The sequence below is a fragment of the Corvus brachyrhynchos genome, unplaced genomic scaffold, assembly GCF_000691975.1.
Source record: "Corvus brachyrhynchos isolate BGI_N302 unplaced genomic scaffold, ASM69197v1 scaffold202, whole genome shotgun sequence".
Classification (NCBI taxonomy): domain Eukaryota; kingdom Metazoa; phylum Chordata; class Aves; order Passeriformes; family Corvidae; genus Corvus; species Corvus brachyrhynchos.
In genome coordinates this window covers 7,880,282-7,890,920 of record NW_008238132.1, presented here as the reverse complement: position 1 = coordinate 7,890,920, position 10,639 = coordinate 7,880,282, and positions in this window count along the sequence as shown.

Sequence of the window (10,639 nt, the reverse complement as noted above, 5' to 3'; positions counted from 1 at the left end):
GCAGGCAAGTCACCATTTCTGATCATCACTGTAGTAAGAGGTTCTTCAGCCTGTGGCCACATATATACACCCCATTAATGCCACATTTAGATGGGCATTATCACAGATGGTGTTATAGAGCATTTGGTTCTGATTACCTCAAGGCCACTCCTGATAATTTTTATTCCAGATAGATTGCAGCCAGAATGTCTGATTGCTTTGAACATCTTGCACAGTAGTAGGCCCATATGTTTATTGTCACAACCTACAGAGCACCCTTTGATTTTGAAGAGAGAACCATATCTGAGTCACGTTTAGCTGCTTTAGGAAGACTTCCTTTGGGACAAGAGTGGGTGTGAAAGCACTGGCCCACTGTAGGACATCCACCAAATGTGAAAATTCATGAAAGCGGGAGAAATAATACTCTTTATTGTAAAATAGGAAGTGCTCTAGAGACAAGAGGCCACATGTTTGGAGGGCAAAACCAATTATTCAGTCATGTCCTCATCTGTAACTCAGTGACCTCCTTGTATAAAAATATAATCTGACAAGATAGTAGAAATACCCCTGTGAAGACTGAGGAACTGACGAGTGTACAGCTTGTACCTCTGAAAGTGCACAAGGAATCTCCAAACAGGAAAACAAAGCAAACCTGTGAGTCAGTCCATCTGGGAGAGAGGAGGAAAAAATTACATTCCCAGTAGTTTTCACCAGCCCCCAAAATTCAAGCTAACTAGCCCCAGAATAGCATCTGTATTGTATGCTTAATATGAGCACAGGACAATTTTCACACAAAGGCTCTAAACCAGGTATCAGTATAAAAAGGCACCTTTAGGTGCTCAAAAGACTCCATAGGAGGCCAAGCGATGCTCTTGAAACCAAAAGAACTTGTCTGGCGTGCTAGATCAGCTCCAGTAACAAGACAGGACTAGGGCAATAGTTATTTGCCATTGAACCATGACAGGAAACACTAAGAATTGGCCATGTCTCCCAAAGTGTTCAAGTGAGAAGACACTGGAGAAGGGGATAGGTAGTAATTAAGAACATGTAAAGACCCTCAAATTGTACTGAATGAGTGTTGGAAACAGGTTTCTCCATCTGAAGAAAACCAAAAGTAGATATGCATGCATACTTAAACACATGAAACAAACAAACAAACAAAATCCTCAATCTCCCTCCCCGCAAAAAAAAAAAACCCAAACAACTCACCCCTCCATCCCCCCACCTAACAAAAAGAAACCTTTTGCCAAAGCTAGAGAGGCCAAGACCAAAATTGTAGCAAGAAATTCAGGTACCTGCTCCAGCTCTGCTAGCTCATAAAACAAACCAGAGATTGTTCTTCGGGTTCTGAGGCAAAACAGTGTGTCCTAGCTTGCATTGCAGAACTACATTTTCTTCTTCACCCAAAAGTGATGATGTAAAATTGCTTTTGAGGAAATGGCTCCTGCTCCATGCTGTTCTCCAAGCCATATCCACATACCATCTGAGAGGTTGCCAGGAGTTTCATGCCAAAATTGCCAAGTAATCTGCCTATACCTCAATTGTAAGAGCTCTGCATAGAATGCCAGAGCATTGGCTTCTGAACCTTACCAGTGTAGATCCAGCTGATGAACATTTCTCCAGTGTTTGGGTACCTTCCTATCCAGCAGTTTGGCCACAATGACCCTTCCTCTGCAGAAGCAGGTACCAATGAGACATCTAGCAAACTTCCTGGCTTTCAGGAGCTATGTGGTGAGAGTTCCAGGCAGCTGCTGGGACCTTGACTGCTAGAGGAGCACTTGTATGCAGGCAGCCTAATTTCTCTCCTTCACAGTGGCACACATTGAAGTACAATCCATCCTCTCAAGCACTTCACTGTGCAGATTTATGTTCTGGGAACTTCAGCACCTGGCTTGCAGAATATCTCCACAGGGATGTCTGACTGGACCTGTATCAATCCGCATTCAATTCCTTGACTCTCTCCTCTGGCAGATGAGTGCCAGATGTTAGAGACTCTCTTACCTCCTCTTTAATACAATCCTGCCTGACAATTTTCCTCTCACAAGTGCCGATAACTGAACAGAAAAAAAAAAACCAGAAGAGAAACTAGGACAACTTTCCTATGCAGGGATGGGCTAGAGCTTGATCTGAATGGGGGGGGGGGGGGGGGGGAGGAAAGGGAATGGTTGTGCAGCTGCAGCATGATTTCATACTGAGAACACATCACTCCAGTGCCTTCAAATCCTCTTCAAATGTAAGACTACATTTGCTATATGTGTAAAAGTGACAGTCAAAGAGGCTTTGCTACCATAGACCATTTTCAGGCATCTACCCTTTCCCCAATTTGAAGACATGCAGTGTGAGTTCTGACTTGTGTTTATGGGAGTAATCTTCCTCTGAAACTGTATTTTGATTAATTTCAGGGGTTTTCATTCATGTCCTTTGGTTTGGGCCAAGGAAAAATATGGAGCTATGTGCATGTGTGCATGGTATGTACACATACATGAACAAAGATTCAGAAGAAAATGAGGGAAAAATACCACTTCTGACTAGGCATAACAATTCTGAAAAGAAAATTTATACAGATTTTATGCTTTTGTTTTATAATAAGAGGTAACATGCTGCTCAAGTGCTGACTTGTAGCAGAATAGATTAAAAATTCTTGGACCATCAGTAGCAAGAAATCACAGGGCTGTACTTACAGAGGTCATTAACTGTCCAGACATCTGTTGGGTAACAAATTCTGCCAAACATAGATCATGAAGCGGTTCTTGAATTATGCAGAGGACAATTTCACAATCCAGAAAACAGAGAATTCAAGCAGAGAAAGAGCTGTGTAAGACCTTCTTATTGCCAGTTGGGAAGGAATTCACTACAGTGTCAGAATTACAGGAAAGTGTGATGCTAGTGGCAGTGGTCTGCTGCACTGCTACCAGTGCAATAAGGAACAGATTTAGATGATGGTCACAGTTATATACTCCACAAAGTAATTGACATTATAGTGAAATTGGCTGTATTAATTAGAGGGACACTGTAACAAAAGTAAAAACTCCAAATGTCTCAGTGAAAACTTCTGTAAAGCATGTTAACACAGAAACAATAGATTTCAGTATAATAAAAAGGAATTAGGAAATAATGAGCAGATGCAGAAATGGAAAAATTGGTGCTAAGGTATAAACAGTCTGGAGAATTCTAAACAATGTATAAATTAAAGCATAATAGACTCTAATTCCCCTTGAAAAAAAGAATACTGTCCCATTTCCCATAAATTAACTGTAGTAGCCAGTTGGTAAAGGATCACAAATGAGTCCAATTATGCCACACTGGACTATAATTGGGTTAAAGGGCTGTCATTTACCTCTGAAATGAGAGCTCAAATGGTATCTGTCAACCTTTGGAATCAGGAGTTACTCTGGCATCAGGAGTTACTAACTAGCTGCTGCAGAAGTCCAGCACACAGCACAACCAATCATCAAAAACACAAAGAGTGAAAGCACTTGTCAGAGCAAATTAGTAGTTTTGGCTTTTTTTTTCCTCAGCCAGCTGAGGAGAGCCATATCTAAGTAGATAAGCCATATCTAAGTAGAAATGTCAAGAAAAACATATTGTAACTTCTTCTGAAAGAGGAGATAAAAAGGACATGAAATGGAAGACATGAAGAAAAATAAGAATTGATCAAGGAAAATAAAATTTTAAAAAACCAACCTGCAATACCCTGAGATGTAATGGAATGCATATAATAGTTAAAAGCCTGGTTTTTGCATTGTTAAGTTTCATCATCCTTTGAGACCCCAGTTATATAAATCACTGCTATCTTTATTCACAACTCACACAAACCAGCAAACAGAAATGCATGTATCGGTGTCAAGTTCCTAGGAAAACAGACTAACAGAAAATAGAAATACCTTAAAAGAGGAAAAGACCAGGAGAAACTCAGAGAAAACGTTACACTCATCACACGACTGGTGTACACACACACTCTGCTAAACCTGGAGAAGCATACACTTACTGTCAATGTGAATTATGGGATGGGCTTTCTTGGACTTTTTATTTTGGCCCCATGTTTGGAAAATAACCATAAATGGTAGGTTGTCTTAAAAATGGCTTACCAACAGGAAAATATTAGAACTGATTCTGAAACATTTAAGGCTTTCCGATTGCAACATCATGAAATTGAAAGCCATCTCCAGCAACAAAGGAAGTCATCACTGACAAAAATAGCACTGCTTGGTGAAGTCTTGTTATGAAAAAAGGTTACATTTCTAATTCAGGTTTTGCTGTAAGCTGGTCTCAAGTCAATTTTAAAATTTTCCTAATGAGAAATTTTTTTGTAGTCTTTAAGTCAGTAAGAATTATCCTTTTGTGTGTTCCAAAGCTGTGTTTTAAGTGTCCTTCCTTCTCATTTGAAATATTTAGAAAACAAGACACTATTTTTCTGCAAATTGGTGCAAGAGAGATTTTCCCCCTGTGGCACCCATTTAAGTTTTCTATGACAAATAGGCCTTACATCAGAGCTTCAATGGGTGTGTAAAAATAGAAAAGAAAAAAATCCTCTCACTTCATTTTAATTGCATCTTTTGAATAACATGCTCAGCAAACAGTCCCAAACACCTTGATATAGGTCCTTGAAGGCATGGAATACAGATGACAGATTCCTTCTCTGGATGAGAGGCTTTATCAGGTTAATTGTATTCTGGAAGACCTAAGTCTGTGCTTTATAGATGGCTTTTGTAGAGATTTCCGATTAGCTACTAGTTGAGATTTAAGTTTTCATTAACTGCTAAGTGGAAAAAGATCAACTAGTCCATATTCCATTCAACATCAGTCATCAGCCAGCTGCTTTGTGTAGCAACTGAGTGCATCTTTATTTTAGAGTGTATTTTGATTTTGGGCAAAAGATGACAATGCATAATAATCACACTCAGAGTAAAAGTTGGACAATAAACCTCTACAGTGTGGCAATATTTTAAAGAAAGAACTCCCAGCTCTCAAATATCACATGCAGGTGTGATACCTCAGCGGGAAGCAGCTTAGGGATGGATGAATAATTCTGTCTGTTTACCAAGACTATGCACATTACATATGCCATTAAAAAAACCCAAACAAAACAAACCACAAACAAACCCCCTCCCCCACCTCATTCTTTTGCCTCCCTGGGAGGTGCTTGTAGGCTACCTTTTAGCTGTAAGTGCTTTATAATCCAAGCTGACTATAGCTGAAATTGGTGTCCCTTAGCTGCTTGATTAGTTAGATAAATTCTGCACGCTTGTGTCTGGGATCCATGGTAATGGAGTTACGTTGCTATGCTATGAAATGTGCGGGAGGGTCCAGCACTTCAGGAAGGATACGATTTCCAGGGCTAATGAAACTTGGTAGTGAAGGCAAGAAGGAATGCTTGGAGGAATGAACAAAAGCAATCACTGGAACAGTGACAGGGGATTGCTCAGGTCCGTGGGTACAGGCAAGGCATCCATGCCCCAGGGAGCTTCCCTGGGAGGGCCATAACAACCACCCCAAAGATCATTTAAAAGTGGTGTTGTGGAGGAAGAGTATCATAGTTCTGTTCCTGTCATAGGAAAGCCTGCATGGCAACCCCGAAAACCAGGCAGATTGCTACAAATGATCTTTTTCAAACTTTCAATGGCCCTAACTATTACCTCTGGCCATTCTGGCAAGAGATGATTTTTTCCTCCCCTGAAATAACAAGCAAAAGTCTCCTCAAACCTGTTGTTTTAGTGAATGCAGAAGACTCCTCCTGTGTTCATGACCTGGGGGACTGCTGGTAAACTGAGAAGTCTGTTCTGATATTTTCTTGGGCATTCTGGTGGTATCAGTAATCAAATGGGCTGCTGCTGCCACCAGCATCTCAAGGATGGAAAATGAGGAGAGAGAAGGGAGGGAGGAAGGGAGGGAGGAAGGAAGGAAGAGAGGGAGGGAGGAAGGAAGGAAGGAAGGAAGGAAGGAAGGAAGGAAGGAAGGAAGGAAGGAAGGCAGGCAGGCCTTATTGTGTGCTAGAGGGTGTTTTCCGTTCCCTTTGGATCTTGATGCACCAGCTTAGACACTCAGGACATGGAATAAATTTAAAGGCCCAGAGATGAGACAGGTTTTTGTTCTTGACCAGAACCCTAACTTAAGTGAAAGGAGCAATATAACACATCAGAAAGGATAAATAAGAACTGTATGTAAATCTATTTGAATTCTTATGTGTACTACCTTATCACAACTGCAATTTTGAAAAGTTTAAGTAGCTTTTTCCATGTTATATTTAATATTCCCCCACAGTACCAAATAGGAGAGGTCTTGCTCTATTAAACAATGTTAAATACACATGAAGACAGGGCATAGTTTAGAAGACCTTTCAATCTATGACCAGTAAGAGTAAAGGAAAAGCATGTATCACAGTTTACTTAATGACAAAATCCTCCTTATCTTCTATTCAGGTGCCTTGCAACCTCCCCATCATTAAGTGACTGAACTCTGCTGTCACAGCCAGAGGACCTTGAAGAGATCAGGTTCTTTCCTCAGAAAATAATCTCACTGTGCACTTCCATCATAACTTGATTTGGAAGTACCTAAGTACTTCACAAATACTCATGAATTCAGTCTCCCAGTACCCACATTCAGGCTGCACAGTTAGAAAACAAGCTATATCAAACCCCTGTTGTACCCATTTCCTTGCATTTCTACATTAACTGTTCTTTCCCTGGATGGTACACTGCTGTTCACTGCGGTTCCAACTCCCAAGCCAGGAAACAGCAAGGGATTTGGATGACTGGAGGGGTGGTGGGGAATACAAAAATCCCTAGGAAACTTCAAAGGCTATCCTCTGGGTTTCCCAATGGATGGACAATGAAAAAGAGGGTGTCTTTGAAGATGGGCCAAGAGAAGCCAGAATGCCACTTCTTTTAGAGGTCATTGTTCTGCAGAGGGATGTAGTTTTGCTGTGTTCTGGTGCTAGGGAACCCAAAGTACATGCTTCTAAAAGATGCTAGTTTCAAAGGAAGGCAGCTGCCTCTGCAAATCTTGGAAAAATAGGCACCCTCATTCGCGTCCTAGAATATACATTAAAAAAGTTTTCTGTTTACCTAGGCTATCTGAATTATAAGATTTAATCAGTTTCTCTTTGGCAAGAATTTTGGGAAGAGGAAAAAAAAATAGGCTCCAACCCCACTGCATTGAAACTAGTTAAAAAACCCATCAGGACAAGAACAAACCCCCCCAACAATATAAGCTGCCATGTATGCAAGACAAGTTAAAAAAATTATTTATAGAAAAAAGCAAGTGAGTTGAATACACAGAACGTGGCTAAAGGAAGACTAAAAGAAAGAGGACACAAGTATTAAAAGATAAATTGAAACCCAGAATGCTGTATAAAGAAATATATTTTAATGATATAAGAATAAAATTAGGAAATGGAAAACATAACTGTTAAATAGGCGGGGAAACAATAATGATAATCTAAAAGGCTACAGAATTGTACTTTAAAGGAAGCTCTGAAAAATTTTCCTGTGTCATTAGGACCTGGACTGACTAAGACCTGGAAATTTTCTTTGTGAAAACAATTCCATATTGAGGAGAAAGACAATTACGAAAAAATAGTTATTCTGTCAATTTTAGTTCTCAGACCTGCTTGAAGGTCATTAACACAGCATCTTCCATTTAAGCCTGCAGTTTAGGACAAAATAAGGCCAACAACAGAAATTTCACAAACATCAACTTGGAGAAGAAGCTTTTTAAGGAAAACACAGTAACAGCAAATGATAGAAAAATGCTCTTCAGCTTTTTTCATATGATGGGGTTTTCTTAGGTATATTTTCATACTTTTGTTTGATTTTTGGTTTACTGACTTAGCATTCAAATGTAAAGTAAATCTGCATTTTCAATACTACCTTATTTGTCCCCAAATGGACAACACCTATTCTATGAAGATGAGAAAACAAATATTCTTAGACATACATATATATTCATGCTTCCTCATGGATGTACAAGAAATACAAACCTGTATGGAAGTAGGTGGAATCTTTTGCATCATCAGGACAGCAAGAGTATTCCTCCAGCCAGAAGCTTGCTGAAATAATTTGTCTTGACTCAGGAGAAAAGGTACAACTGGCTCATTTGGACTGTGCATGGGGTGTCACTTTGCCCACCATACAAAAAAAAGCAAAAGAAAGATGCATCTGTTTTCAGTGACAGCCTCACTCTCTCTCCCTGCTCAGCTGTGTCAGCTCTGCCAGTAATGAGCATAACCACTAATATCACTGGGGTTTGTTCCTTTGCAGCCAATCTCCCACACAGATTTATAAATGTGACTCTGATGGCAGTACCAGCCATTATGACTCTCACATCAAGAGGCTGATGCACACTTAAGGCTTGGGTTGATTACCTGTCTTTGAAAGAATCTTTCTCAATATTAATCAAATTGGCCTGCTCCCAGCAGTAAAGTACCAATGCCTACCACAGACAACACACACCCAGCCACGATTCTGCCCTATAGCAGATCTAATACAGATCTAATAGAAGATGCACAGGAGCAGGAAGGACTGAATGCTCCAAATGGCCTCCAAGATAACAGCAAATAGCAAGTGCATACAGAAAAGTACAGTAAATTAGTTTCACTGCATAAATCCCATTGGAACTGTGTACAAGTTTTGTCTGTGGGATGCTTCCATCAGTGTTACCAGGGCTGAGGGAACTAGGGGTAGGGTGGGGCCAGCTGCTTCAGTCTCACCTTCCTCCTGCATTTGCAAGAAAGTTACAGCATGCATACAGCTTGCAATTTTCAAAGTTGATTCAGAATTCATGCTGGTTTATAACTGATTCTATCGCCATGAATTTACATAATTTTTTCCCTGATCTCTCTTCATTTACTGGCAACAAAACATAAACATTCCAAATGACCTTCCAGGATTTATACAAAGTCTTCATGGCCCAGGCTGCCTTTCATCGTGACATTTTCTTGGTATAGCAAGGACTCTAAAATGCCTCTTTTCCAGCACTTTGGAGAAGGAACCATTCCAGAAGTTTCCCATTTTTCAGATGTTCCCCAAGAAGATGCATGATGTTTTACACACAAAAGTGATTCTGGTTTTATTAGAATGGTCAATGGAATATCAGCAACATACAAATAGGAGAGAATATGGCATGTCTGAAGAATGTGCCTATCTCAGAAATTTAAAAGGAAGCCAATTAATGGCCATCATCATACACTCAGTCAACATTACTCCCAGATGACGTTACTAATCCCAAGGTGTGATTTGCTACAGCAGCACTGCAGCCTACAACTTGAATCTCACTTTAGGGAGACAATTACTGCTCTTCCAGCAGCCAGTCTTGCTGACCTTAGGAGCTGCAGAAGATACCTGTAACTTTCTGCGGGGACCTGAGGGGAAGGAAGGTGTCCCAAAATACCTCAGTGGAGAGAAAATGACTGTGAATCAAGCCCCTCAGACAGTCCAAATGATTTACTGTGTAACAGGGACTGGCATGCAGCTGGATTCCAGGGTAACCCAGTAATGTGGCCTCTGTGGCCCCTGCTGGTTTTCTCCCTCTGACAGGAGGGATTCAGATTATACAGTAGAACCTGTACCAGAACAGCCTTGCTGCAGGTCATGAGACCCAGCACCATTGTTAGAGCTCTAATACTGAACTGCTGGAAAGATACAAGTAGCTGAAGAGCCACTGAGTGCACATGAGCTTGGCCACTCACACCACCAGCAGCACGATCCACAGTGAGAAATAATCACAGTAAAAGATGTTACTTCCAAAGTTGCTGTACTTTAGCCTGCACCAACTCCAAAGATTCCTTCCCAGCTCTCACAGGGTCCTTATGATTGGAGATACTTTAATGGCCTTGAATGGTAAACTGGGCTGAAAGGAAGTGCCCTTGATTTCACCCCAAAGCCTGAGAAAGGATGGCACAGGTCACAGGTGCAGCACCAACAGGAAAACCAAAATAAGCTCCTCGAAGGCATAAGAATGCATACCAATTTGCAATGGAGATGCGATTCTATCCCTCCCTCTTCCTAGAAATGCTAATTTTCCATTAGTCTGAAAAAAAAATTATAATAAAAAAGCCCAAACAAGCTCTTGCCTAACAAGACAGAAATCTTGCCTGGAACACCAAGATGAATCAAGCCAGAACACTGCTAATTTTATCTTGGGAGAAGGAAGGAGCACAGTGGCTTCAAACCTTCTAGAGCAGTAGCTGTGGGAGCACATCAGCTGGATCGAGAAAAAAACCCAAAAAACAGTCAGATAGGAAGCAGAGCATTCTCCTGAACAGATTATGCTAAGAAATGGCTCTGGAGTTACTGCTCCAAGGCTATGAGCAGAAACAGCAGACTGAATTGCTGGGAAAAAAATACCCCAAACCTTAACAAATCGCCAAAAAACTGACAACAGAGATCTTCGTCGTTAATTGGTTAGGAACACTCCATAATTACATGATTTATAAGAAGTAAATCTGGAGTGCCTTAGCGTGGATGAAAGAAACCTTAGTGTTAATCACTGCCCGTATGGAGGGAAAAAGGTCACAGCTAAGGCTAGCCAGTATTTTTTTCCTCAGGATCGAGTGAAAGGCCAGACCATGTCTGTAGGAATTCATCATCAAAATGGTACCGGACTGTTTTCTCCATCCTAAACCCAGTGGATACGACAGGCGACCCCTGTGCTGCCTGCCAGG